The sequence below is a fragment of the Podarcis pityusensis genome, assembly GCF_964106645.2.
Source record: "Podarcis pityusensis genome assembly, chromosome: 10".
NCBI lineage: Eukaryota > Metazoa > Chordata > Lepidosauria > Squamata > Lacertidae > Podarcis > Podarcis pityusensis.
The window spans coordinates 56,720,760-56,748,135 of record NC_138035.1 but is presented as its reverse complement, the minus strand read 5'-3'; the positions used below and the strand labels follow the sequence as shown (position 1 = coordinate 56,748,135).

The 27,376-nt window shown below is 42.2% G+C and overlaps 1 long non-coding RNA gene across 1 annotated transcript in view; it reads right to left on the bottom strand.

The window, feature by feature from the left end:
- Window positions 1-27,376, bottom strand: part of LOC308486767 — a 202,269-nt gene that overhangs the window by 5,209 nt on the left and 169,684 nt on the right. Inside the window, exon 3 of the long non-coding RNA XR_013991285.1 lies at window positions 1,406-1,475. This is a non-coding gene — a long non-coding RNA (uncharacterized lncRNA). The remainder of the gene's footprint in view (window positions 1-1,405; window positions 1,476-27,376) is intronic.

Genomic DNA, 27,376 nt, shown 5'->3' with positions numbered 1-27,376 from the left:
ATGAAAGGCGGCCATTCAACCTCTGCTTAACAACCTCCAATTTCAGCTCTCATCTAATCAAATTTCAGTACTTCGCCCACTCAGTTCCAGGACCTTTTCATGGTTCTCGTCCAGAAATTGTTGGGCGCAATGCACAAGACTCACAACTTGCATTGCTAAGGGGTTGTAAAAAGCATGCACAGTAACCGGTACACAAAATATATAAAATCCAGCTCTTGCTGAGAGATGCAGCAATATCTACATTGCACAGGTGTAGTCATAGGACTTCAGGAGCCATGTGAATGAATGCAATTCACATTTAAGGGCATATAGTGAAGTGTCTGCCCATGTAGCCCTTACAGATCTCCATGAACATCTGTGTGCCTCAGGTTGTATCCAGCTAAGTTGTACCCATTGAAATTAATGACCCCAAGTTAGCCATGCCCTTTGACTAGGACTAACACTGAATACAACCTACAGATTGGCTTATCTGCATGCAGCTTCTTCCAGACTCTACTTACGTATGTGAAATTTGAGTGTCTCAATCTGCCTTGATTCCTGTACACAGCAGGGTCTGGGTATGTTTCTACACACGGAACAGATGTTTCGTGTGTGTAAGGTTTTAAACGCTCCAGGTGGATGTAGCACATAAGATCATTAGCATATATACTATGAAATGACACAATTATTCATATTTGTAATGTATAGGGGACTTGTGAACCACCACTGATCTTGATTCCTCCAGACTCTATGCAATACCACGGAGAGGAATGTTCTCTGTGTCACCGTCAATTCCAGCAGGGGTTTTTTGAGTATCTACCAGCCCCATTCTGTGACTGTTTCTCTGGATGGAACCTATTATATAATCACTGTTAGTTAGCTAAATAAATTTAGCTAACCAACTATGTCCCTCTAGTGAAAGGGCAAATTGCCAAGGACTGGGTGAGATTTCTCTCTAGTGAGTGACATCTAAACAGGTCCTCTGCATGTGTAAATGAACAGACTGGTTCTTTTTGGACACAGACCAATAAAGTTAGGTGCAAAATAAAACATACAATTCATTAAAACAATTAAAAACAGAATAAATATATGTTTCTCCTCCCACCCTACTCTTAAGGCAGCAGAAAATTTGTCCTGATCTGCATTGAAATCAGAAATTTGTTTGCAACCCTTTCAGTAACATGTAAGGAAGCAGAATGCCATACCCTCCAACATTTCTACAATGAAAATAGGGAAGTCTACTATTGTTGTTGTTGTTGTTGTTGTTGTTGTTGTTGTTGTTGTTATTTATTATATTTATACCCCACGCATCTGACTGGGTTGCTGCAGCAACTCCTAACATAAAACATGATAAAACATTTTTAAAAAACCATTTCCTATACAGGGCTGCCTTCAGATATCTTGTACAGTTAGGTCGTATACTTACTTATCTCCTTGGCTCGGGGATTGCATAACTCCATACCCTCCAGCATTTCTCCGATGAAAATTGGGAAGTCCTAAGGAAAAGCAGGACATTTCGGAATCAAATCAGAAACCGGGATGGCTTTCTATAAATCCAGGACTGTCCCTGGAAAATAGGGACACTTTGAAGGTCTGGAATGCTACCAAATCTTTGGGAAATCTTCCCAGGAAAGTTCTTAGTAAAGGGAAAGTAAACTTTCTCTACATACACTACAGTGTAGAAGAACATGGTTAGCAGATTCCATTGTCCCATTTCCATGAACATAACTGTTCATTAACTGTCTTGTGGAGGCCCTTTCTGTGATTTCCCTTTAGTCTGTCAAACTACTATTCCTAAGCCAGCCTTCGCCAACTGGTGCTTTCCAGATGTTTTGGACCACAACACTCAACAGCCTCAGTCAGCACGGCTGTATGATGGGAGCGTGCTTATGCAGTTTGGGACTGTTAGGAGTTTAGTTCAAAAAAATGCAAATGAAGTACAGTGGTACCTCAGGTTACAGACGCTTCAGGTTACAGACGCTTCAGGCTACAGACTCCGCTAACCCAGAAATAATACCTCAGGTTAAGAACTTTGCTTCAGGATGAGTACAGAAATTGTGCGGAGGCGGCGCAGTGGCAGCGGGAGGCCCCATTAGCTAAAGTGGTACCTCAAGTTAAGAACAGTTTCAGGTTAAGAACGGACCTCCAGAACGAATTAAGTTCTTAACCCGAGGTACCACTGTATTGAAATTGCTGTGAAAGTAGCATGACAACTCTTTAAAGGTAGCTTGGATATCTAGAGTCTCAGACACGAACCCAAGGCAATTCACTATATTTATACCACAGAACAAGGATGTTTCATTCTCGGCTCTTTCTGTCACTGCCAGTGACACATTAGAATATCTGCCACTTTCAAGGAACCTAGTGTTACCTCATTAAGTCTGAGTAGCTAAAAATGGTCTGAAAAACCAAGGAGAAAAAAATAACATCTCCTCCCCACAACCATATACTGTTGCTCCTCCAGCAAAGTCAGGCTTATCCATATAAACTGAACACACTGAAATATTTGATTGGGCACAATGTACTAATTAAAGAAGGTTTCATGGATTTGACAATTTGCATTGGTTTATAAAGAAACTGAAATGTGATGCTTTCGCACCATAGCCTGTAGTGGGACATGGGAAAGAACATAGGGAGTTGCTTCATACTGAGTTAGACCTTTGGTCAAAGTAACTCAGCATTGTCTACACCAGTGGTTTTCAACCTAGCCAGCCAGTCCAACAGCACTTGTTGTTGGGAATAGTCAGATAAGTGGGATCTCCAGGCAGTGCCGTAGTGTGAGTTACCAGTGCCTGGGGCTGCTTGGAGGACGGCAGGTACGAAGGAGGGAAACAAATGGAGTACGCATGCATATTCAATTGCCTAATGCCAGTCACATCATCCAGGAGGTTACAGTTTCATTCTCTGGAGAGGTCACTTCCTGGTTTGCTTGGAGAAGCTGTTTTTGACTGAGCCCAGTGATGGAAGCGTGCAGCTCAATTGAGGCAGCACCAGTTTTTTGCACCCCTAATAATTTTGCACCCGGGGCAACTGCCTCTGTGGCCCCCACTATGCCACTGTCTCCAGGTAGGGTTTGGAAAGAATCTGTCATTCAGTGTAGAAAATAGTGATGAACCCATGGTCCCATAAAGCAGCTTTTTATTTCACTGTGCAATGTGGAAGTAAAGTGAGGTGTCCATGGAGATCACTCTCTTCCACCAATGGCAATTCACTGTGTTTCTGCGTTGAGAAAGGAAGTGTCTTTCTCAGTGCACAGCACTGAAGCCAAGTTGAGTGCATGCAAAATCCTAATAATCAAACCATCACTCTATTTCTCCTTCTTCACGTGTTTCCGTTCTTATCCCTTTCTCTTCCCTCAAAACTGGCTTTCTTGGCTATGGGTATACGAAGAGAAAACCCAATTACTTCCACCATTGATCTTGGTAGTTCAGTGTTAATTAGCTTCTGTAACCCCAGCCATTAACAAAATGATTCAGAGTTTCTTCTCTGCATCACAGTGAATGAGGTCTGAAGGTCATACAGAAGATGGCTTGAGCTGTTTTCTTCCATAGCTCCCTTGGTTTTGCCTTCAGCACACACTGGAATGTGCCACAATGGCAGTGGAACAAACTTGAATCAGGAACAAAGGTCAAGGGCATTTTTTTGCTGGCAGAAATGCAATTCGATTCTTCAGTGCAGTTCTATCCTTTATAAAGACATGGGTTTTTTTATATCACCGTTTGTCTTTTGATAGCCCTCTGTCTTCAACAGCTTGGTAACTTTTATTTTTGTGGCTGGGAGAAACCCGTGAATTCCATGATGGGAGAAAGATGGCAGATAAATTGCGGGCTGGGGAAGAATGGGGAGGAATTCCTCAGCTCTTGTAAAAGAGTACCAGTAATCTCACTTATGCTTAAATCAACAGATCCATTTTCTTTGGGGATGTCCCAGTTATAACACAGAATATGGGTAGACTTTTAAGTGCCCCTTACCTCCCTTGCACATATTTACATAGAGTAGACCTTTCCCCTTCAAAGCATGGAGATCAATGGGGTCCAGATAACTGGGATGCTTTAGAGCAGCAGTTCTCAACCTGTGTGTCCCCAGATGTTGTTGGACTACAACTCCCATCATCCCTGAGCTCTGGCCTTGCTAGCTAGGGGTGATGGGAGTTGTAGTCCAACATCTGGGGACCCACAGGTTGAGAACCGCTGCTTTAGAGGGAGTGGAGCCACTGAGTGCAGCTCCATTCTGCCCCTCAACTGTATTGCTCAGTGCTGGTGTGAGGACTATTATGGCTCAGTGGTACAGCACCAGTTCAGTCCTGGGCATCTCTAGCACACAACGCTCAGGCAGCTAGAAAGTGATGGAAGAAGCATTGGCTACAGAGCCACTTACTGGAGTAGGCAATATCTGATTAGAATAAACTATCTTCCTAGGTTCCCTTTTGAGTATTCACACTACTGTATGCTGCTGAACAAAACAAAGTCACCAATGTACAGTGGTACCTTGGGTTAAGTACTTAATTTGTTCCAGAAGTCCATTCTTAACCTGAAACTGTTCTTAACCTGAAGCACCACTTTAGCTATTGGGGCCTACTGCTGCCGCCACACCGCCAGAGCACGATTTCTGTTCTCATCCTGAAGCAAAGTTCTTAACCCGAGGTACTATTTCTGGGTTAGCGGCGTCTGTAACCTGAAGCGTCTGTAGCCCGAGGTACCACTGTAAACTCTTTCAAAAAGACAGCACAGGGTAGTTGGCAATTATGACATCATCTGGCCACAAGAGACCTTCCTCCCTAAACCAATTTGTTAGCTGACTTTATGCTCTGAGGCACGTCTAATGTAGCGATGGATGTTCTCATTATTCCTTAAAAGCCGACTCTAATAGGTTGGAATTTTACTAAATTATTTGGCCTTAATGGTGTTTTGCGGTAATGAGTTCTCCAAGTTAATTAAGGGTTAATTAGTAATCTAGTAATTAATAATTCAGGGCTGCCTAAACTGTGCTTACCAATAGTTTTGACTTTCCTGTCATTTGCACATTGAGGAGGCTAATTCGGCGCCTGATTCTTCATTTGCCCTTTTTCTTCTTGATGTTATAGGTGTGTTTCTTTTTGATTTAAAGACACTTGCAAAACATCTTACTTCCAAAGCATCACACGATATAAATTAGCAATATGATGACCCCATTATAATTAATACCTTTGTGCAGAATGTTTTAAGAAACTCATATGCACTTTTGCACAAAGGGGATTCAATACAGTAAGAACTAGCTTATAATCTAATACTCTAAGCACACTTATTAGGGAACAGGTCAGATCTGCACCATACATTTAAACCACTCTTATACCACTTTCACAGCCATGGCTTCCATGAAAGAATCCTAGGAATTGGAGGCTGATCTGAAGAGCTAAAAGATTTTGATTAGTTCAGGATGATTACACTGGGTTGCAGCTGCTAAGATTGCTGTGATCCTTTGGTTGGTGAAATGAAATCATGTGTAATCTGGAAATGTTTAAGAAATATTGTGTTGGATGTGGTTCTTTGCAGCCTCCTATGTACATTTGCATTTCAATAAAGGGAATTTCTTGCATTTATTTTCCCTGGGAGCCTGCATCCTTTTCTTTTGGGTTTCTGGGTAGAATACCTCCAGTCTAGAAACCCCATTTAAATTTAACAGACAGGCATTGGGTCAATGCTAATTACGAACAGCTTCAGTAACAGCAGTTTTGCACACGAATCATAGTTGATGCAAGTCATTGCGAACTGCTTGTTTTCCAAACACTTGTTTAATTAACTTTGCTAATGTCTTTACAATCTCAGGGTTGCAATTAAACAGGTAAGTAAAGGTAAAGGGACCCCTGACCATCAGGTCCAGTCGTGATCGACTCTGGGGTTGTGGCGCTCATCTCGCTTTATTGGCCGAAGGAGCCGGCGTACAGCTTCCTGGTCATGTGGCCAGCATGACTAAGCCGCTTTTGACGAACCAGAGCAGCGCACGGAAATGCCGTTTACCTTCCCGCCAGAGTGGTACCTATTTATCTACTTGCACGTTGACGTGCTTTTGAACTGCTAGGTTGGCAGGAGCAGGGACCGAGAAACGGGAGCTCACCCTGTTGCGGGGATTTGAACCGCTGACCTTCTGATCGGCTAGTCCTAGGCTCTGTGGTTTAACCCACTGTGCCACTCGCGTCCCTTAATTAAACAGGTAGGTAGCAGCAAAGAAAACCAAGCTCACTGGCCACAAAACTGTGGTTACACAGTGACAACCGCATTCCAGTTAGGGAAACAGAGTGTGCGATCTGCCATTCTAGAAGGAGCAGAAAGCGTCAAAGCCCAGCAAGATTGAAACAGACAATGCCAGTTACTGCTCAAGAAACGTTCGAATCCCACAAATTTGTTGCAGCCCTCATGCCTTTTCTGGAACTGAAGCGGGGGGAAAGGTCAGCTGGCAAAGGCATCAGTAGCAAACTTTAAGTATTGAATGGAGAAAATTGCAAAGGAGTTGTGGGACACATAACTGCCATCAGGTTGTGATTTAATGGTCGCCGACACACTTTTATCATCTGAAATGCCTTGCAATGTTCTAGAGAGTTGCCAGCCCAAGGCCAGGCTTTGAGAAAAGGAGCATAGGGAAAACATGTCCCGTGTCTTCGCTTTTGTGCCCTCCCAAAGGCAGGCAGAATGGCACTAACGTTGTACTCTTTTTGGCTAAGACGTTTTTATTTGCTCAGGCTGTTAAAATTGATGTGCACTATGTTGTTTTATTGCAGAGTGGGGAACTTTCTTCAGCCCGTCTCGCCACCTTCTTAATCATAGACTCCCCTCCCCCTATTTAACATATTAAAATAATAATACATGTTTATTATAGGATATTATTTGGCTCTTAATTTTACTATGCATTAAACGTAATGGGTTGTTTGGACCTGAATGGTAAATGGTGAACCTGTGAAGTAATTATAAAAAAAGCAATGTATTATACTGAATGAATCAACAATTTAGTAATTAAGCAAACTTCAGTATCATTTTCCTTAATTAATGGCTCTATAATGTGGCAGAGTTGGGTTATCTTCTCTGTTCCCAGAGCTCACGTGAACTTTTTTACCAAGTGGAGCACTTGCGCTGAGTAGATTTAAACCAATCGGTTGTGAGAAGCTAAGTACACATCAAGTTAAAAACATCCCACTCATTTGGAATTCTGTATTGCAGTTAATTAGAGCCAGAGAAAGACCAAAAGCCGAATCTTAAATTGGTCTCTGTTGCATTCTACTGTGAGAAGGATGGCAATGAATCCTTGGACCTGCTCAGACTCCTCCAGGGCACAATGTGTACCAAAATAAATAAATAAATAAATAAATAAATCCCCTAAGAACAAATCTTGAGAGTCTAAACCCACTGAACCCTCACTAATTAAATCTTCAGGCTACATTCTCAACCAAACCAAATCACTACTCAAATGCACTCTTTCAACCATTTTGGGTTTTTTTTAAAAGTACAAAGTCAATGTCTAGTGAAAATCTAAGAATGCTCTGATCCCAACAAGGCAAAAAAAGCTGTCTTCCTGTTTCCATAAACTGCTAAGCTAAGCAAAAAAAGAACGCCAGAAATGAAAATGCATGTCTATTAATTTACAGACAGGAAAGCAAGCCGCACAGAAAATGATATAATGATGGAAAGGAACCTGCATAGGGAAATCAAGATGCCTGTTTCTAGAGTCATCTCGCTGATCCTGCTTGAAAGAGAATGCTGGACTATACAGTCTCTGTGTAATTATTATTTTCTTAACATGAACATTTGATAAAGCAGTAACTACAAAATGGAATCGAGTTCTACAGTCCGTTGGCTATAATTGCAGTGTGTATGACCAAATACATAATTACTAATTTCAATAGGAGGTGAGCGTGATCAGTTTTTCATTTAGAAAACTTCACTGTGAAGGTATGGTTTCTACAGACTTATCCCGCAACCACTGCATATGTCAATATTTTCACTAAGTACTACATTCCCAGTATTTCATGCTGGTAGCAGCGTTGACTCTCTTGTTTGCCAAAGGCTGCAGTACTGTTGAGATATCCTAGTAGGATAAATCAAGATACTGAAATGTCTTCCCACATGCTTGAGTTTTTGGTGTGAGTCCATAAAACTGGGGTGCGAAACTTGCAGTCCTAATTTCATGAGCCCTTGAGTCACTTTCCACTCCAGGCCTACCTGCTATTGGAATGTGGCCTCTCATAGATTACCTTCAAGGAAATGTGGCTCCATAACCAAAAACAGATTCCCCAATGCTCCCATAACAGCTTGAAATAAGATTTTCTCCAAATGGCAAAAATTTAATGTACCATAAGGACATTAAAGGACTTGCCCTGAGGCACGTGTCCCATAAAACCAGGGGTCTGCACTAGACAGGACTTAGTTGCAGACCACCGTAGTTTGGTTGGTTGGTTATTTGTTTCCCACCCTTCTCCCGGAAGGAGCCCAGGGTGGCAAATGGGTCCGTAATTTCAAAACAAAAGCAAGAAATATACAGTGGTACCTCAGGTTAAGAACTTAATTCGTTCCAGAGGTCCGTTCTTAACCTGAAACTGTTCTTAACCTGAAGCACCGCTTTAGCTAATGGGACCTCCTGCTGCTGCCGTGCCGCAGCCCGCACAATTTCTGTTCTCATCCTGAAGCAAAGTTCTTAACCTGAGGTACTATTTCTGGGTTAGCGGAGTCAGTAACCTGAAGTGTCTGTAACCTGAAGCATCCGTAACCCGAGGTGCCACTGTATTCTAAAACATTCCAAAAGAAGTTCCAGTTAAAAACATTATTCCATCCAGTGATCTTACGGTTGCCAGGAACAGCAATTTTCGGCCGCCTGAGTAAACAGGGATGCTTTCAAATTCCTCCTGAAAGTTAATATTGATGAAGAATGGTGTACCCAGTGGCGTAGCGTGGGGGTGCAGGGGGGGCTGGCCGCACCGGGTGCAACATCTGGGGGGGGGGCGCTCGCAGCTCTCTGCCCCTACCTGGCTCACTCTCTCTCTCTCACTGCAGTGCTGGCTGTGCGAATCCGATCGGAGCCGCTGGGTCGCCGCCCACTGTGGAGGGGGTGGGTGCCAGGCGTGCAGTGCGGAGAGAGAGCGAGGGACTATCTGGGGGAGGGACAGTGCAGCGGCCGCCCAGCACAGCACTGAGCGCGGGAGAGAACCACACCAGACCAGACCAGGCAGCAGCAAGAAGAAGCTGGCAGCGGCGGCAGGTTAGGGGGTGCAAATTACTTGCCTTGCCCCGGGTGCTGACAACCCACGCTACGCCGCTGGGTGTACCTCACTAGGGAAAGCATTTCACAACCACCACTGGAAATGACCTGTCACAAGGCAACGCCAACTGGTATCTGAGCAAATATATATATTCCTATCACAATCAAGTTTTGAATTCTGGTGCTGGAGGAGACTCTTGAGAGTCCCATGGACTGCAAGAAGATCAAACCTATCAATTCTGAAGGAAATCAGCCCTGAGTCCTCACTGGAAGGACAGATCCTGAAGTTGAGGCTCCAATATTTTGGCCATCTCATGAGAAGAGAAGACTCCCTGGAAAAGACCCTGATGTTGGGAACATTGGAACATTGCAAGGCATTTCAGATGATAAAAGTGTGTCGGCGACCATTAAATCACAACCTGATGGCAGTTATGTGTCCCACAACTCCTTTGCAATTTTCTCCATTCAATACTTAAAGTTCGCTATTGATGCCTTTGCCAGCTGACCTTTTCCCCCACTTCAGTTCCAGAAAAGACATGAGGGCTGCAACAAATTTGTGGGACTCCAACGTTTCTTGAACAGCATACCCTTAACTGGCATTGTCTGTTTCAATCTTGCTGGGCTTTGACGCTTTCTGCTCCTTCTAGAACGGCAGATCGCACACTCTGTTTCCCTAACTGGAATGCAGTTGTCACTGTGTAACCACAGTTTTGTGGCCAGTGAGCTTGGTTTTCTTTGCTGCTACCTACCTGTTTCATTGGGCCCATCACCTCCTGGCAAATAGAAGGGGAAGAAATGGAAGCAGTGAGAGATTTTACTTTCTTGGGCTCCGTGATCACTGCAGATGGTGACAGCAGCCACGAAATTAAAAGACGCCTGCTTCTTGGGAGAAAAGCCATGACAAATCTAGACAGCATCTTAAAAAGCAGAGACATCATCTTGCCAACAAAGGTCTGTATAGTTAAAGCTATGGTTTTCCCAGTAGTGATGTAAGGAAATGAGAGCTGGGCCATAAAGAAGACTGATCGCCGAAGAATTGATGCTTTTGAATTCTGGTGCTGGAGGAGACTCTTGAGAGTCCCATGGACTTCAAGAAGATCAAACCTCTCCATTCTTAAGGAGATCAGCCCTGAGTGCTCACTGGGAGGACAGATCCTGAAGTTGAGACTCCAATATTTTGGCCACCTCATGAGAAGAGAAGACTCCCTGGAAAAGACCCTGATGTTGGGAAGGATGGAGGGCACAAGGAGAAGGGGACGACAGAGGACGAGATGGTTGGACAGTGTTCGCGAAGCTACCAGCATGAGTTTGACCAGATTGTGGGAGGCAGTGGAAGACAGGAGTGCCTGGCGTGCTCTGGTCCATGGGGTCACGAAGAGTCGGACACGACTAAATGACTAAACAACAACAACAAATCACAATCAAGAAGTGCCATGAAGTATTAGGGTTTTCATCTGCTTCAAGGCTTCACTGGTTTCAAGCAGACCTGCTTAGAGGTTGGGGGCAGCTGTGTACACTTGCCCTGGGCCTTGGAGGGCTAAGCCAGCCAGGGGGTCCCACTAGGGACCAGCTGCCTTTTTGTAGGAGTTTATAACTTTTTTCTAACAAGACTCCTACCCTGAGCATCAGACAAGCTCTGCAAGGGCTGGGTTTCAAGGCACTTCCACCTGCAAAATCCTGCCTACAGATCTCCCATGAATGGGGCAGAGTCCTGCGTAAGGTGATTCCTAACCATTTCCTCATTCCACACACTTAAAATCTGGGCCAGGACCAGACGTAGTTCCAAGAACATGTACTTTCAGTGAGGAAGTTTCAGGATCTCCTGCACTTCCAGAAATGTCTTTGGAGATTCTGAACAGCTGAAAAGACTTTGAGAGCCTGAAATGAATTTTTTAAAAGCACCAAATGGCATAGTGCAAATGGCTTTTAAAAGGAAACAATCCACAAGGCACACGCTTTGCAACAGTGTTGTGTCATATTTCTACCTCCAGATCAAAACACAGGAGAGATTGCCTTACTTGCGCCTGCCATTCATATTCTTAAGCGCCGCCAATAAGCCCTTAAGACAAGCAACTCACTTGTAATGTACCAATTTCTATGCTTGTGGAACACAAACTGTTTCTTGGTGATAACATTTTATTTAATTATGTCTGCGAGCATCATAACTTATATTGATGAACATGGATTGGTGTAGTTGTTTAAGCCTATAATGAACTAAATGTTACACAGAATACAATTTTCCTCTTCATTTACTTTAATTTATTCTGGTTGTAAATGCTGTCACTTCCATGATTATGGAATAAATCTCACTGTAGGATCAATTACTACAGTTTAAAAATTAGACTTAAGAGGTGTTTAGTAATTATGGACTGGTTTTGTGCCATTAGATCTCAGCATTATTCTTCATAAACTATTTTTTAGCCCTAATGACACACATCATTAAAGTTAACACTTTTAGTATGGAATCTTGTCAGAATACAAGTAGTGTCTAAATTTGTTGTTATTATTATTTTTCAAATGTACATGTTAAATCATATTCATTTGGCCAGTTCAAAGAAAAAGAACCACGTTTAAGACTAACTGAAGTCCAAGCATAGTGAAACAGGTTCATTTTGTTACTTAAGTGCATATAACTTTGGTCCTAAGCTACTGAATCTAGCCAATGCTAAGAGCTTTTAAGGTCCAGTGATTTGAAGCAGAATTTTAAGCATGTCCTCAAATTTCCCATTGAAAATAACAGGACTTCATTTTAACTCTCATAGTAATGCACCAGTTGTGTGGGATGTTTATTTACTTAGAAGATTTATAGCCCACCTTTTATCAGTACTAATGTCAGGGTATTATAACATAAATTTGGGTTTTTTTAAAAAAAAACAACGATTTTTTTGGGGGGAAACAACCAGTCAAGGATGAAATGGTTTCTCATTAAAAACTCCAAAAGACCAAGGAAACAGAAAAAGTGGCTTAAGCATGGAATCTTTTGTGTTTCTGTACAAATAATTTAGAAAGATTTACCACTTTTACTCCTTGTGTTTTCTTACTACTGTGTGGGAAAGCACATTAATCTGACCTTTGAACAGTTTGTAAGTAAACCATTTTTAACTTATCAAATGTGTGGTCTCTTTCCATGATAAGGAAAGTGGGGAACTTTGGAAGCAACTTAGAAGGGGCTATTTTAAAGATCTAACAGCCTATATTTCCATTTGTGGAATATTTTGTGATTTTAAATCTCTGCTGGTTTTCTCTCACCAAACATTACTTGTCTCAAACCTGGATCTTAATCATCCAGGAAATTCTCCTTCTTATATACCTACTATATTTATATTTAACCCAATCAAATTATCCATCAGAATCCATACACATTCCTTTCATTCATACCTTCCCTTTCTCAAGTACACACTTTTCCTCACATTGCTGTCCATATGCTGTGGTTAATAATGTCATTAAATATGTTAACTGCTGAAAACATGCCATGTCCTTTTGTTGCAAATGTAGACTGAACATTAATACACATTTGAATAAACCTGCTGTCATATTTAATATAAATAAGCCTGCCCTCTTGAAACTTCACAGCTCTACAAAAGAAATAAAATAAAATTATGCCCCATATATTAAATTTATAGTACCCAACCTTTCAGCATTCCAAGAAAAATGATTTAAATGTCCCTGAAACCAGCTGACAAAGGCAAATCTTTAATTCCTGCTGATGTCTACTTGATTTTTCAGTAAAGTTCTCCGACTTTAAAAGCTAAGATCCACTTGTCTGTTAGAGAGACATAGATTAGGTGGTTCCCTCAGTTCATTTTCTCCTGTGTATTTTATTTGGGATTTGAGCTGTTAGTGAAAGGTCACAGTTGTCCTTTGGCTTTTTGGTAGAAACTATCCATTTGACAAACATCAAGTTCTTTACAAAGGTTCTTTCAGCCACTACAACATTTTACAGCTACGTTCTATGACATGAAAGTATCACCAACTTCTGCTTATGGATGTGGTTCATTCATGTTCTGTTGTGTTGAATTTTATAGGTGCTCTGTAATGCATTTTTTAAAAAAAATTTCCCGCAAGCTCACAACATAAAATTGACTGACACACCAGTTATGGGGATCAGAGCAAAGAATCTGGGTAAATGATGGTGGCCCCGTTCCCCAGATTAGTAAGAATCTTTCGGCATTTGGGATTGGTAATAATTTAAAGACACTGGATGTGTTAATTTGTGGTGGTATTCATGAAATCAGAGAAAAGTAGCAGAAGCAGGCAAGTGGAGTGTTGGAATTGAGGAGAATTTCATTTGGTCTGCATCTTAAGGGGAACTGATCTAATGTTAGCACCTCCCAGGCTAAATAAAGATCGAGCAGCAGAGAAAGGGAAGGTATGAATGAAAGGAATGTGTATGGATTCTGATAGATAATTTGATTAGGTTAAATATAAATATAGTAGGTATATAAGAAGGAGAATTCGCTGGATGATTAAGATCAAGGTTTGGGGCAAGTACTGTTTGGTGAGAGAACCCCAGCAGAGATTTAAAATCACAAAATATTCAACAAATGGAAATATAGGCCGTTAGATCTTTAAAATATCTCCTCCTAAGTTGCTTCCAAAGTTCCCCACTTTCCTTATCATGGAAAGAGGCCACACATTTGGTAACTTAAAAATGGTTTACTTACAAACTGTTCAAAGGTCAGATTAATGTGCTTTCCCATACAGTAGTAAGAAAACACAAGGAGTAAAAGTGGTAAATCTGTCTCAATTGCCCTACACCAAGTTAGACCATTCCTAAGTACAGTGGTGCCCTGCAAGACGAATGCCTCGCAAGACGAAAAACTCGCTAGACGAAAGGGTTTTGTGTTTTTTGAGTCGTTCCGCAAGACGAATTTCCCTATGGGCTTGCTTCGCAAGACGAAATGTCTTGTGAGTTCTTGCGAGTTTGTTTCCTTTTTCTTAAAGCCGCTAAGCCGTTAATAGCCGCTAAGCCGTTAATAGCCGCTAAGCCGTTAATAGCCGCTAATAGCCGCTAAGCCACTAATAGCCGTGCTTCGCAAGACGAAAAAACCGCAAGACGAAGAGACTCGCGGAACGGATTAATTTCGTCTTGCGAGGCACCACTGTACTGTCTACACTAAAGACCACACACAATTTGATGACTGTATGATACATGGTTATCTTATACACAGGAAAGGACAGTGTTGCCATTAAGACACTTAATGGATAAAATCAACTCGAAACTATTGTACAAAACTGCTTAATGTTGACTGTATCGTTTACATTGTATATACATGAGATGTTTCTTCCGGGTTGAGGGTATATAAGGCTTGTTTGTTATAAGGGTTTTCAGAAGCTGAAAAAGAAGTTTTTTTTAAAAAAAGTATTGTCTACAATGACAGGCTGTCCAGATTTTCAGCCAGGATTCTCTCCCAGCCTGGGAGTGAACCTGGCGCCTTGTGAGAGGTTTATCACCCATATGAATTTGAAAATGGCGTAATATGACATCAAAACCATTTTCGGAGCCAACAGAAAACTAATAGTACTACATCCTGCTGGCTCAACTGGAAAGCCTATATAGGCCGGCCTCAAACTGGTTCCCTCCAGACACTTTGGACTACAACTCCCATGTGGCCCAGCCAGCATGGCTGTCATGGCTGCACCTGATAGGAGTTATAGTCCAAAACATTTGAATGGAATAATCTGCAAAATCCAAGGCAGGGCGAAAAGCCTGTTAAACAACAACAACAACAAAACTGTGAATACAATTATTTTTAGGTAGAGCTGTATGTGTATATGGTATCACTATCATTTGAATTTGTTCTCTTTTCAGCCGGTATAGTGCTAATGAGTGAGCAGTTTATATCTACTCCATTTAATTGCACTCCTTCCTTTTCTTTCTTTTTTCTCTTTCGACGGGGGGATGTCTACTAAGGATAATTGAAAAAAGTAGCAAAGAAGGGAACTGAAGCTGAAAGACACAGCAAGGGAGAAGAGTCGAGGAGAAAAGCAATAAGTGGATGTAGAAGGGGGAAAGCCATACTCCTGAACTCAATGGTTCTCATTCATGAGCTAGTGAGTTCAGAATCATTCCCTAGATGTTTAAGCCACAAGATCTACGCAAAGCAATGAATGCACCTCATTGTCTTCAGAAGAGACGCTTTTCAATGAGGCTGCTCTCAAGAAGGGGAAAGAAATCTGTAAAATGGCCTGATTGTGATGCAGAAAGGGAACTGCTATTTAAAATGCACCTCAGCATCTTATATTGGTCATTCAGAAAAATGTGGCTTCTTGCTCCCTTTATTTATAGCTGTGGTGCAATCTGAAGGAGAGCAATAATTTAGCTACAGGAGGCAACCAGTTTGGAGCTCCTGCAATTTATTCTGTGGAAGGGCAGCTTTTTCCGGTGTAGGAAGCTGTTGGTGCAACGCTAAAAGCTACCAAGAAAGGGCTTCTGACTATTATCCAAATCAAATCAGGAAGTTCCCTGATTTCTCTTAAGTGACTGGAGTGGCCAGAAGATATTATCGCAAATTGATTTCCCCTTATTCTAGAATATTGCATCCCAAATCATTATCATCATCAACAACATCATAATCCTCCTCCTCATTCATTCATTCATTTCTATTATTTGACTACCTTGTGTGATTTCTTTTCCAATTCAGAAATAAAGCTCCTTGTTGAGATTAATCCATAGAATCTCACCATGTCACAGAATATAATGGATGTCTCTCACTGCACACCCAACACAGCTATACAGGAATGGAGGGCCAGTGAGAGTCAAGACTATAGGTTCAAACATAGCCACAACTTCCTGGTTGACACAGCAGGGGGAATGGATCCGTCTAATGAACAACATGGGTACTGGCCAATATAACCCAGCCCATCTGCTGGGTAACCAGAAGGAGTTGCAAACAGGTAGGACCCACCATAATGAAGGTTGCTCCTGCAGGTCCTACTGACAACCAGGTGTGTATGATAACTAACCCTCGTCTCCTAAGCTATCTTTACAGTAAATCAGCTCTGCCCCTTATGACAATCTCCATGTAAACTACAGATCCTGCCAAAGGACACCATGACAAATTTTCTGCAACATCCAAACCAATGCACACACAACCTTGCTTAGGGGATGGCAAGCCCACCAGGCCAACTATGACCATGAGTAAAATTATTTCCCAATCTCTTTGACCCAGCCTTTGTCCACAGCAAGGGTGATTCTCTCCAAGGGAGGATGAGTGAGAAGCTTACTGCCAGAAACCACCCTGCTGTGGCCAAAGCCTGGGCTCTTTATATATGGCCAGGTGGAGTCAGTCCAGTCTATGCTTGCAGTCCTCACCCTCAGGGAGCCAGCCATGGCTGCTGATTGGCTCCCATGCCAGTAACAACAGCCATCTAGGGAGCCAGCCAGCTCCCACCTGCCATTCCAGAAGCACAATGCTGGCCTGAAGTGGAAGAGCAGCTAACCAAGCATTCCTCTACTCACCCATTTCTTTGTTGAAAGCTCAGAATGGGGTGTCCATTGTGCAGCAGCTAGATTTGAGGTGGCCCTACTGCCATCAGCAATAGGCAAAAACCAAATGGCACCAGCCAATCAGCCAAATGGACAAAATTCCTACCAGGCCCCTGCCCCAAAAGCAGACGACCCCCTGACAGGCATAGCAAGGTCAAGTGAACAACATGAAAATAGGGAGGGAGGGCGGGTGATTTGATGCGCGCAGCGAAAAGAGGAAGCTCAACACTGCTCGCAGGCTATGGCTGTCAATCACGAAATGGCAACATTTAAATCTCCCCAGCAACAGGAAACTCAATGATAATGGTGGCCAAAATCTTTTCCCGCCCAGCAACAGTGGGTGTCTTGTTAGCCCCCACCGCAACACATGCTCTCCATGAAGGAGAACACGCTTTGCTACACCAACCTTTGCCTGCTTTCTTGCTTCCCATCCTGGTCAGCGTGAGTGATGGGGCTGCAGATGCAGAACTGACTCTGCAGCGCCATCATGCTCTGCCACTGCTGAGCTGCCACTGGGATTGCTCTGCCAATGTATCAAACAGGTTTGGCTAGGTCAATTATTTCTAGGGGTTGAAGTATCTGCAATGATTTAGAAGGGAAACTTGCACAGATAACCAATCCAGAGCTTTTCCTATTTCCCAGGATGGAATTACACAAACACACACACACCAGTTATTCATTCTTACAATATGAATTTTGAAAATGAAATTAGTGTGTTTGTTTCTCTTTGTTCTAAAACTACCCCATGAATTCTCTGCTTTTACTTCTTGCAGGGCTGAGAGCAGTAGCTAGGGCTGTTGTTTTGCAGTGCTGAGAAGGATTAATATATCCCCATCTGACAGGATTCCTCCAGTGCAACATATATTTGAACAACAAGACAGGCCACTTCATATAGAGATTTTTCTTTCCAGAAATGTGAGTTGCTGACAAGATCAGGGATTCTGGCCTCTTCCAAGCAGAAGTTTCGAAGCAGCACCAAATCAGAAAAAAGGAACGTTGGACTTCCCTTTGTTAATCAGATAAAGAAGCACATTGTTCTTTTGCTGCACAAAAGTTACATGCCCTCTAGTGCAGGGAGTGACAAAAATCTTGAATTAATTAGCTGAAAAACCATACAGATGGTGAATAATTCTAGACTGTTTATGCTCCAATGAGATGCTATCAGGAACTACGATGAACACCAACCTTGGCCTTTCAGAAAGGAAGTGCTGCCTGTCAGTTTGAATGGTCTCTCTAAAAATAGAGATGGAGTGAGTCACAGAATAATATAAATCTGTTAAAGGTATTCCACTTTGGAATATCATCATAGGATAGAGGTGACAGGCATCAAATGGTATCAATGAGGAGCAAGAGAGCAGCTATCTACCTAGTGCTTGTTAAAAAATATATCACTAGTGATATTTATTTCCTGGGCATTTCATCACAACAGAACAGAACCATTTCGTTTTCATGGTATTCCGACCTAGTTCCAAGCCACACAAAAAAAATATCTGTGCATTTTATAGGATCTGGGATGTAGACCTCCTGAACTGAAGATGACTGCTGCTGTCAGTTTTGACAGTGCTGGCCACAGGAACCGGATTAGTTTGTTTCGTAAAGGCATGAACATGAACTGGAATTAGTTTCTTTCGGGAAATGCTGAACCGTTGAACTAGAACTAGCTCCTTTTAAAAACGAACTTTTTCGTGCTCTGATTTACACTTTAAGATACACCAGAGAGGACATCCTTAGAATACCTCACTATTCAAGTTTAGTGCAAAGGAACATGGTGGTGATGCCCTCACATTTGTGGCAGGCTAAAAACTCTGCCCAACTTCTGTAAACTTCTACCCTTCAGAACACGTGCCCAATCTTTCTTGTGCATGACGGCTTCTACCTACTGGAAGTTGGAATCTAGTGATATTGATATAAATCTCCAGTAGTTGGTTTAGTTATTCCACAATAGGTTTTTTTTAACTACTTATTGATTTTATTAAATTTTGCATTTTGTGTGTGTGTATTGTTGTAAACTGCTGCAAGGATCTTTTGGTCTAATCAGCAGAATATTCCACCGAATGAATGAATGGATTAGCATAGATTACCACACATATATCCCCAGGTGCCTGATATATTGCTTTTATACCATACTGCACCATTATGTATACATGGCTGGAGATGATCTGCACAGAGAATCCTGCTTTCGCATGCAGATTAACTGGGACACTTGAATACAATTATTTGTAATTTCACACTGGAAGCTACATAAGGTACTTTGCAAAAACACAAAATCCGTCTACCAGTTCAGGCAAATCTTATGCAGAATTACATACAAAATGGATGGCAGCCTTCTGACTCATAACAATGTTGCCTTATAGCTAAAATGAGATGGTTATTTCTGAAATTGAAGCTGCAGTTCCAATATATTCAAATCTGGAGCAGAAATGGGAAATGTGGACAATCGGCAGCATTAAAAGATATGCTATAAAAGGCTGATTAAGAATCATATCTGCAGCGACATCTTGTGCACTGGTTTATTTATTATGCCAATGGGAAATCAAACACTTCAGAAAGTAAGAGTCTGGCTGGTGTTGTGCATAAGGCCCAGACTTAAACAACAGCAAATATATATATATATATAGTGGGGGATGAGGCAAAATCCTGTACTTACTGATACAATTGGTACAGCGGGGGGGGGGGGGGAGAGATAGCCAAGAGCAACCATCCACATGCATCTTAATGCATACACACCTTAGCAGAGGTGCACACACCTTTACAAACACATACACATTTGCACACTAACAAATGCAGGAGGATAGTTACTAGGGATAAGGACTTAAACTGGTAGATGGCCAGTCTGGGGCTGAATCTACACATATATTTTAACATGCTGTGAAAATGCCTTAAAAACAACCCAACAATTTAAAATATATATAGAACCTGCCATTAGCTCACCAGTGCCATCTACTGTCACATTTCTATAATGCACTTAATACACACATAAAATGTCATATTTGCAGCTGTATAGCTGAGTCCTAGGTCAGCTAGAGGGAGGATGAAGAAAGAGGACTAGAGATGAGGCTGGGGTATGAGAGTTTTTTGCTCCCAGTCTTACCACCACCACCAAACCCTGATGCTCAGGGGATCAGCTGCTTAAGCTGCCTTCTTTGTTACCTTGATTATAGGCTGTCAGTGTGTGATCAGAGTGGTACTGTATAACAGTAATCAGGTATGTGCTGTTCTAGTATTATACTAATACTTGTTACAAAACTATCATCATGGCCCTGGAAAAAGAGGCGCAAGGGCTCTGGGAGAGTCCAAGGGCCTTGTACAAGCAAAGGACTGCTTATGGGCCACTGGGAAAGAGGCTTAAAGACTCATGAGACCTTCCTAGAGCCCAGGAAGTGAAGCAGAGGCAAGGCCCACTCGCGGCAGGTAGGGGTGGTCATGGGACAGGCGGTTCTGGGGGTTCCTGGCTTTACAAGATTTTGCTTTGTGCATGGACCCCTGGAACTGAAGACTTGCGTAAGTGGCATTTTCATTAAACTATCCACCATGACCCCAAAAACCTCTTTCACCAGCTCAGATGCCATTAACGAATAAGTGAAGCTTTAGATTTATTTGCCAATGTGCACTAGCATTCTTTGTGGTTATTTGATGATTCCTAACCAATATTGTTCAGAAATGTTGGTTCACATTTAAAATGGCTAGTGTTTAGAGAAGAACTGTGTGACTCTTTGCATGCACCCCAATCTCTGAGCAGTGGGAGACTCCAGAGATGCCTGTTCTTACCTAGGATTCAGTTTCCATGGAGTAAAGGTCAGTGGAGAATCTGCTCTCTTTGTAATATTTAGTTTTATGTGCACATATATCCCCTTCATGGATCACTGCCTTGTCGTGGCAAAGGGGCTTGAATAACTCAGAGAAGCTATGAGCTATGCCTTGTAGGGCAACCCAAGATGGACAGGTCATAGCCAAGAGTTTATACTAAATGTGATCTACCTGGAGAAGGAACTGGCAAACCACTCCAGTATTTTGCCAAGAAAACTCCATGGACATAAAAAAGGAGAAGCTTTGAGAAGAAAATGAGAGTTTCCAAGACATGCTCTGGTTCATGGGGTCACGGAGAGTCGAACACGACTAAGACGACTAAACAAAACAAACAAGTGCACATATATATTACCTGAGCACAGGGTGGAAGGGCTCACAGCATTAACACTCCAACAGATATTGCTTTCCCATTAGGTTTCCAGAGGAAGGCTCCAAAGTCATAGTTTGGAGCTCAGAAAAAGTGAAGCTTCTCTCTCTTGTTTCTAGTCCAGCTAAATGCATACACACCCTAGCCAACCTGGTCTAATGTTCTCCTTCCCAGGATAAAATGGTACCCAGCCAGGTGAAGGCACACCCACCTGCCTCTGTTGCAGCAAACTCTTCAGTTGGTGGTACTAAACAGGGCCATCATATTGACAAAGAAACTGGTTTGATCAGTAAAGAAGATTCCCTCTTCTACTGGCCATCAAAGGCTTTGTTTGGACCTATGGGCATAATCTAAACCAAACTCCAATCCTACAACAGCAGGAGCAGCAGCAGCAGCAACAACAACAACAACAACAACAGCAACATAGATTTTTCAACATGGCCCAAAGAAATTTAAGAACACAACGCTGGTATGCTAGATTTAAGGATTCCCATTTTCTTCACTTCATTCTGTTAAGTACTTACCAATAAGGCTGTGAATTATTCCTCTCCCACACTATTTAGCAGCTTATGCAATAGTTTTAGATTCATCACCTTGGGGATTTTGAACAGCAAACACACAATGATCAGCATTATGTTTCAGTGCTATGAAAATAAAATACTAACTACCACCGCAAACCAACCCCCCACCTTTATTGACTTTTAACTTTTAGAAGTTTCTGAGCCAAGAACTACAGTGGTACCTTGGGTTAAGAACTTAATTCGTTCTGCAGGTCTGTTCTTAACCTGAAACTGTTCTTAACCTGAGGTACCACTTTAGCTAATGGAGCCTCCTGCTGCTGCCACACAATTTCTGTTCTCATCCTGAAGCAAAGTTCTTAACCCAAGGTACTATTTCTGGGTTAGAGGAGTCTGTAACCTGAAGTGTCTGTAACCTGAAGTGTATGTAACCCGAGGTACCACTGTATATGCCAGTTATTCTATTAAGTATTGTTAAGAAACCAGGATGGCTTTTTGGTTAAAATTATAATAAGCACTTTACCAATGAAGGTTACTTCCCAGCCTTGGTTTCTTCCATATCTGTAATAATAATAATAATAATAATAATAATAATAATAATACTATATTTCTACCCTCCCCATCTGGCTGGGTTTTTATTATGCAATATATATTTTTAGACTGTAATAAGGAATATAATTTTTTTATAAATTCTATTAAGGTAAAGGTAAAGGTACCCCTGCCCGTACGGGCCACTCTTGACAGACTCTAGGGTTGTGCGCTCATCTCACTCTAGAGGCTGGGAGCCAGCGCTGTCCGCAGACACTTCTGGGTCACGTGGCCAGCGTGACGAAGCTGCTCTGGCAAACCGGCACCAGAGCAGCACACGGAAACGCCGTTTACCTTCCCGCTATAAAGCGGTACCTATTTATCTACTTGCACTTAAGGGTGCTTTCAAACTGCTAGGTGGGCAGGAGCTGGGACCGAATGGCGGGTGCTCACCCCGCCACGGGGATTCGAACCGCCGGCCATGCGATCGGCAAGTCCTAGGCACTGAGGTTTTATCCACAGCGCCACCCGCATCCCCAATAAATTATATTAGTACCTAGTATATAATACGTTGGGGGGGGGGGGTTTGGCGGGAAATTAAATTTCTCCGTTCTGCTACTTAATATTGCTTCATACAGGTGTTTGTGTTTGATTTTATATATTTGTTTTATTTAAAATACTTTCAACCTACTTTTCATCACAGGGTGATACCATGTCTGTGGTGCAATGTGCCATTAAAAACATATGCTTAAAAAATCCACATCTTTGTGTTACTTCATTCTCTAGGACAATAATATGACATCAAAACCTGGCAGTTTTTGTTTTTTGTTTTTAGAAAACGGTGTTTATCCAAAAGCAAAAAGCGTGCATTCTATTTTTAGATTTATTTTACCATCAGAACTTCACAGACGGGGCCAGGAAATGCTGCTTCAGCGTAGACATGTCATAGTTAGCACAATATGAATGCCACAATGTGATGCAGATTTGTGAAACAAATTCCTTGCGGGGACTGCAAAGTGAGTAACCTCTAACGTGTTTCAAATTGTAAGGGAAGGGGCTTGTAATTGAAGCAACAAGCTTCATCTTGCCCCTCCCTTGTGCCTCTTTGTCTTCCAGGCTGCTGATGAATTTTGGAGGAAGGAAGGAGGACGGAAGAAACGGCTTGTTTATTGGAACCAAAGAACAGATGTGTATGATGAGCATCTGGGGTGAAATAGAAATGTGTGCACCGATATATTACACAAGAATTTCTACCCCTATCACTCTCAATTAGCTTTTGGAAAGCACTGACTACAATGTCACCAGCTGCTCTCCCAAGCAACTGGGTACTGTCTACAGAGGGAAATAGACCTTGCATAATGGTTGCTGCCTGACATTTCATTCTTGCACCTTCCGATGAAGGGCTATTAATCCTGCCTCCCTTTGAAAGCAGTGGCAATGGCCGTGCACTTCCCAGCTCCTTGTCTACATTATCCTGATTCATGTCAAACCCAAAAACGTGGCAAGAGCTTTCACCTGTCGCGGCTCTGCCTTGTTCACGAGTAGGTGGACGAGATGCCAGAGTTCCTGTACCTTTTAAGGATTTTTCAGGGGTGTGTGCAAATCAGGGATGAGAAGTCTGTACCTCTCCAGTTGCTAAGAAACTACAACTCCCATCATCCTTGATCACTGACCATGCTGACTTGGACTGATGGGAGCTGAAATCCAACATCTGGATGGCTGCAGGTTCCCCATCCCTCATGTATATTCAGTGCCGGATTTACATATACCGGTAAGCTAAACAAGCTATAGCTTAGGGCTTAACTCTCTTGGGGCCCCTCCCCAACAAATTTCACTATTAATATACTTCTTAATTGTATTTCAGTTCAACAATTACTCTGATAAAATACATATTTTGTTATGTGCAAATGGCTTTAGATACTTATTAGGTCCATAAATTACCATATAGCATATATTCAAGACAAAAAAACAGTGATAATTTGTTGTTGACAAAGGACAGCTGGACATATAAAGGGCCCCATTACCTTCAGTAGCTTAGGGCCTCATCAAACCTAAATCTGGCCCTGTGTATATTGCTGCATGCATCCCAATCTCTGATTGGGGTTTCATTGGATTAAAGGTCACTGTAGACTATATAGATATAGTTTTCTTTACACATACACACAATTTGAGCATAAGATGGTAGGGGTACCAGCATTAACATTCCAGCAGACCTTGCTTCTTCATTAGGTTCTTAGGGAGGCTGTCCCGCAAAGCCATAGCTTTGGATTCAGCACAGACACAAGTCAAGTCTCTGTGTCTCTTTTCCAGTACCCTACATCAGACCAGACTACTCCAAGACTAGCTCTCAAGCCTATAGTTGACCAGTTCAATAGTTACTTCTACTTATAGGTAGATAGCCATGTTGGTCTGCCATAGTCAAAACAAAATTAAAAAATTCCTTCCAGTAGCACCTTAGAGACCAACTAAGTTTGTTATTGGTATGAGCTTTCGTGTGTATGCACACTTCTTCAGATACACTGAAACAGAAGTCACCAGACCCTTATATATAGTGAGAGGGTGGGGAGGGGTATTACTCAGAAGGGTGGTGGGAATGGGTGATTGGCTGAAAGACCATGGAGACCTGGTCTGAATAGAGACATTGGATTCTTATCTCATTATAAAGCTATTTTAAACCATCTCACCCCTTGCTTTCTCCTGTAAGACCTTTTGCAGGCGTCAACAGTCACCAACAGGTTTACCACACCTATCAGCCAATCACCCATTCCCACCACCCTTCTGAGTAATATCCCTCCCCACCCTCTCACTATATATAAGGGTCTGGTGACTTCTGTTTCAGTGTATCTGAAGAAGTGTGCATGCACACAAAAGCTCATACCGGTAACAAACTTAGTTGGTCTCTAAAGTGCTACTAGAAGAATTTTTTAAATTTTGTTTCAGTTACTTCTGCTGTTGACTACGGTCTTATAGATATAAAAAACAGGCATGGTTAAAACCACCAACCCTGCAGTGCTATAACAATATGATGGTAGAGCTTTTTTGCGGTTGTGGGCAGTGGCTGTGTCATTAACTGTAGTATTGTGTAAAGGACTTTGTTTTAAAGATCTGTCAACCTTTTGCCACAAGAGGTGGCCTTGACCACTAGAAGGAGGAAGCTGCATATTCCCACTGCTCCATTCCTATCTTGATCTTCCACTTTTGAGGGTCCAGATACCCTACCCTAAGTTTTCTGGACCTATTTCTTCTGTTGCTTCTATACTCCCTGTTGCCTTCATGGTGTAGTGGTTAAGAGTGGTGGATTCGTAATCTGGGGAACCGGATTTGCTTCCCCGCTCCTCCACATGCAGCTGCTGGGTGACCTTGGGCTAGTCACACTTCTCTGAAGTCTCTCAGCCCCACTCACCTCACAGAGTGCTTGTTGTGAGGGAGGAAGGGAAAGGAGATTGTGAGCTGCTTTGAGACTCCTTAGGGTAGTGATAAAGCAGGATATCAAATCCAAACTCCTCCTCCTCTTCTTCTTCTTCTTCTTCTTCTTCTTCTTCTTCTTCTTCTAACTAGCTGCAGTCTGGGACCCAGGGAGACTTTACAGCATGAAGCCCAACTGTCTCTGCAGTGTTACTGTTGGTTTAAGGTTTGAGGCATGTCTGTGAAGTTCCCTCCCTCCTTGCTCTGTGGGACTCTATCCCCTTGGACTACATGACCCACCAGATCCCATCTGCTTCCCAGTCCTGTAGAGCTAGAAGACTATCAACTAGACATCCTTGCAGGTAGTTGCAAAGGCATAGGAAAGGTTTGGGGGTATTTCAAGGAAGGCACACAAAGCCCAGTTTCTTTTTAAAGCTGCTTCAAATGTATTAATCAACACAGGTCTAATAGATCTCACAGTATGAAACGGATGTTGGGAAGGGATACAGCTTAGAGAAGAGCACATGTCTTGCATGAGTTATCCTAGATGTAATTGCTGACGTCTCTATTTAAAGGATCACAGGCTTGCAAAGCTCAGAAAGCCTTTTGCTCAAAACTCTAGAGACAGGCATGTCAGTCAAAAGAGGCAGACCTTGCTAAATGAGTTATTGATTTGAATCAGTATAGGGAAGTAGTTCTTCATATTATGTTATCCATAAGATCCTCTGCTTTTACTGAATGCCTAACAGTATCTCATATGAGGTGACCACTTGATGATGGTGGGTAACATTGGAAGCCCCCAAAATGTTCCTCCTGAACTCACCAGCCATTCCACTCTGTGGGGGGAGCAGAGCTGCGTGCATCACATGACCTGTCTTGCACCTGCTAAACTAGCCTGCTTCCCTGAGGTGTCATGGAGGACACTTTTCTATTGCCAATGTTGAAGCTAGATACAATTGTCCTCTGTGCATTTCTTTTGCCCCAGGCGGCAAAATGTCTTGAGCGAGTCATGTGTGTATGATCTGCAGATTTCCATTCTGGGTGATGCAGAAGACGTGTGAGATGAATAGGTCAAATCATGTGTGTTTCTGCTTTCTCTGCTTGTTATGCACCTCCGAATCAGTTCTGACAGGATATTTCATATTTCATTTTCTTCCAAAGAGCAATGTGACAAATCCTTTGATAGGGCCAGCTTTTGTGGCAGCACATTAATAGTCAATTACTTGCCATTTTTAGAAGTGTCTTCTGTGATGTGATCAATAGATTTCCCCCTCATCCCAATCCTATGTTAAGGTGCCATCTGCGTGATGAAAATCTGTCTTTGATATGGACACAACTTGCCCACAGGTTACCCAACATAATGAGTGTTTTTCACTAAATTAGCATTTCATTACTCATCCCTAACTCATTGAATATACAGGCCAGCAAAAACCATGGCAGAAGTGAGAGCGTGTGCTTATTTCACCTACAGCTAAAACTTTAATTCTATTAAAGACATGGTTGGTTAAATTTCTGTGCTCCATTATTGCCACATTTAATGCGATGCATTATTAAAGTTTAATTATTCTAAATATTACAGACCACCTAACTCTCCAGGATCAGAATGACAAAGTGAAGGAACTCTGCCAGAAGTTGGGTAAACTTGAGTGGGTTGGGGAAGGTGGAGAGAGAAACATATAAAATAAGCACATCTTCCTTTGCCATATTCTGAAATGCTAGGAAGAGTACTAGCAATCTGATTATGGGCAGTGGGTTCTGTATATTTCAGTAGTAAATTATTCACTTCGAAGTACAGACCATTTTCTGCTTCAACCAAAATTTAATGAAACTTAACAGCAGTAGCAATACTGCTGTTAAGCTAAAATAAATGGCTTTGTTTCACATTACTGTGTTTGGGAAACCATGTAAGTAGGCTTGGAAGCTGGACTCATTAATACTGCAGAGTTTTCATTTAACACAGGTCTAACACTTTTTAAGTATGGCCCTAAGGTTTCAACTGTTGGTTGCACCAAAGGAATATAATGATAGCTGATAGCTAGATAATAGAGATAGATGATAGAT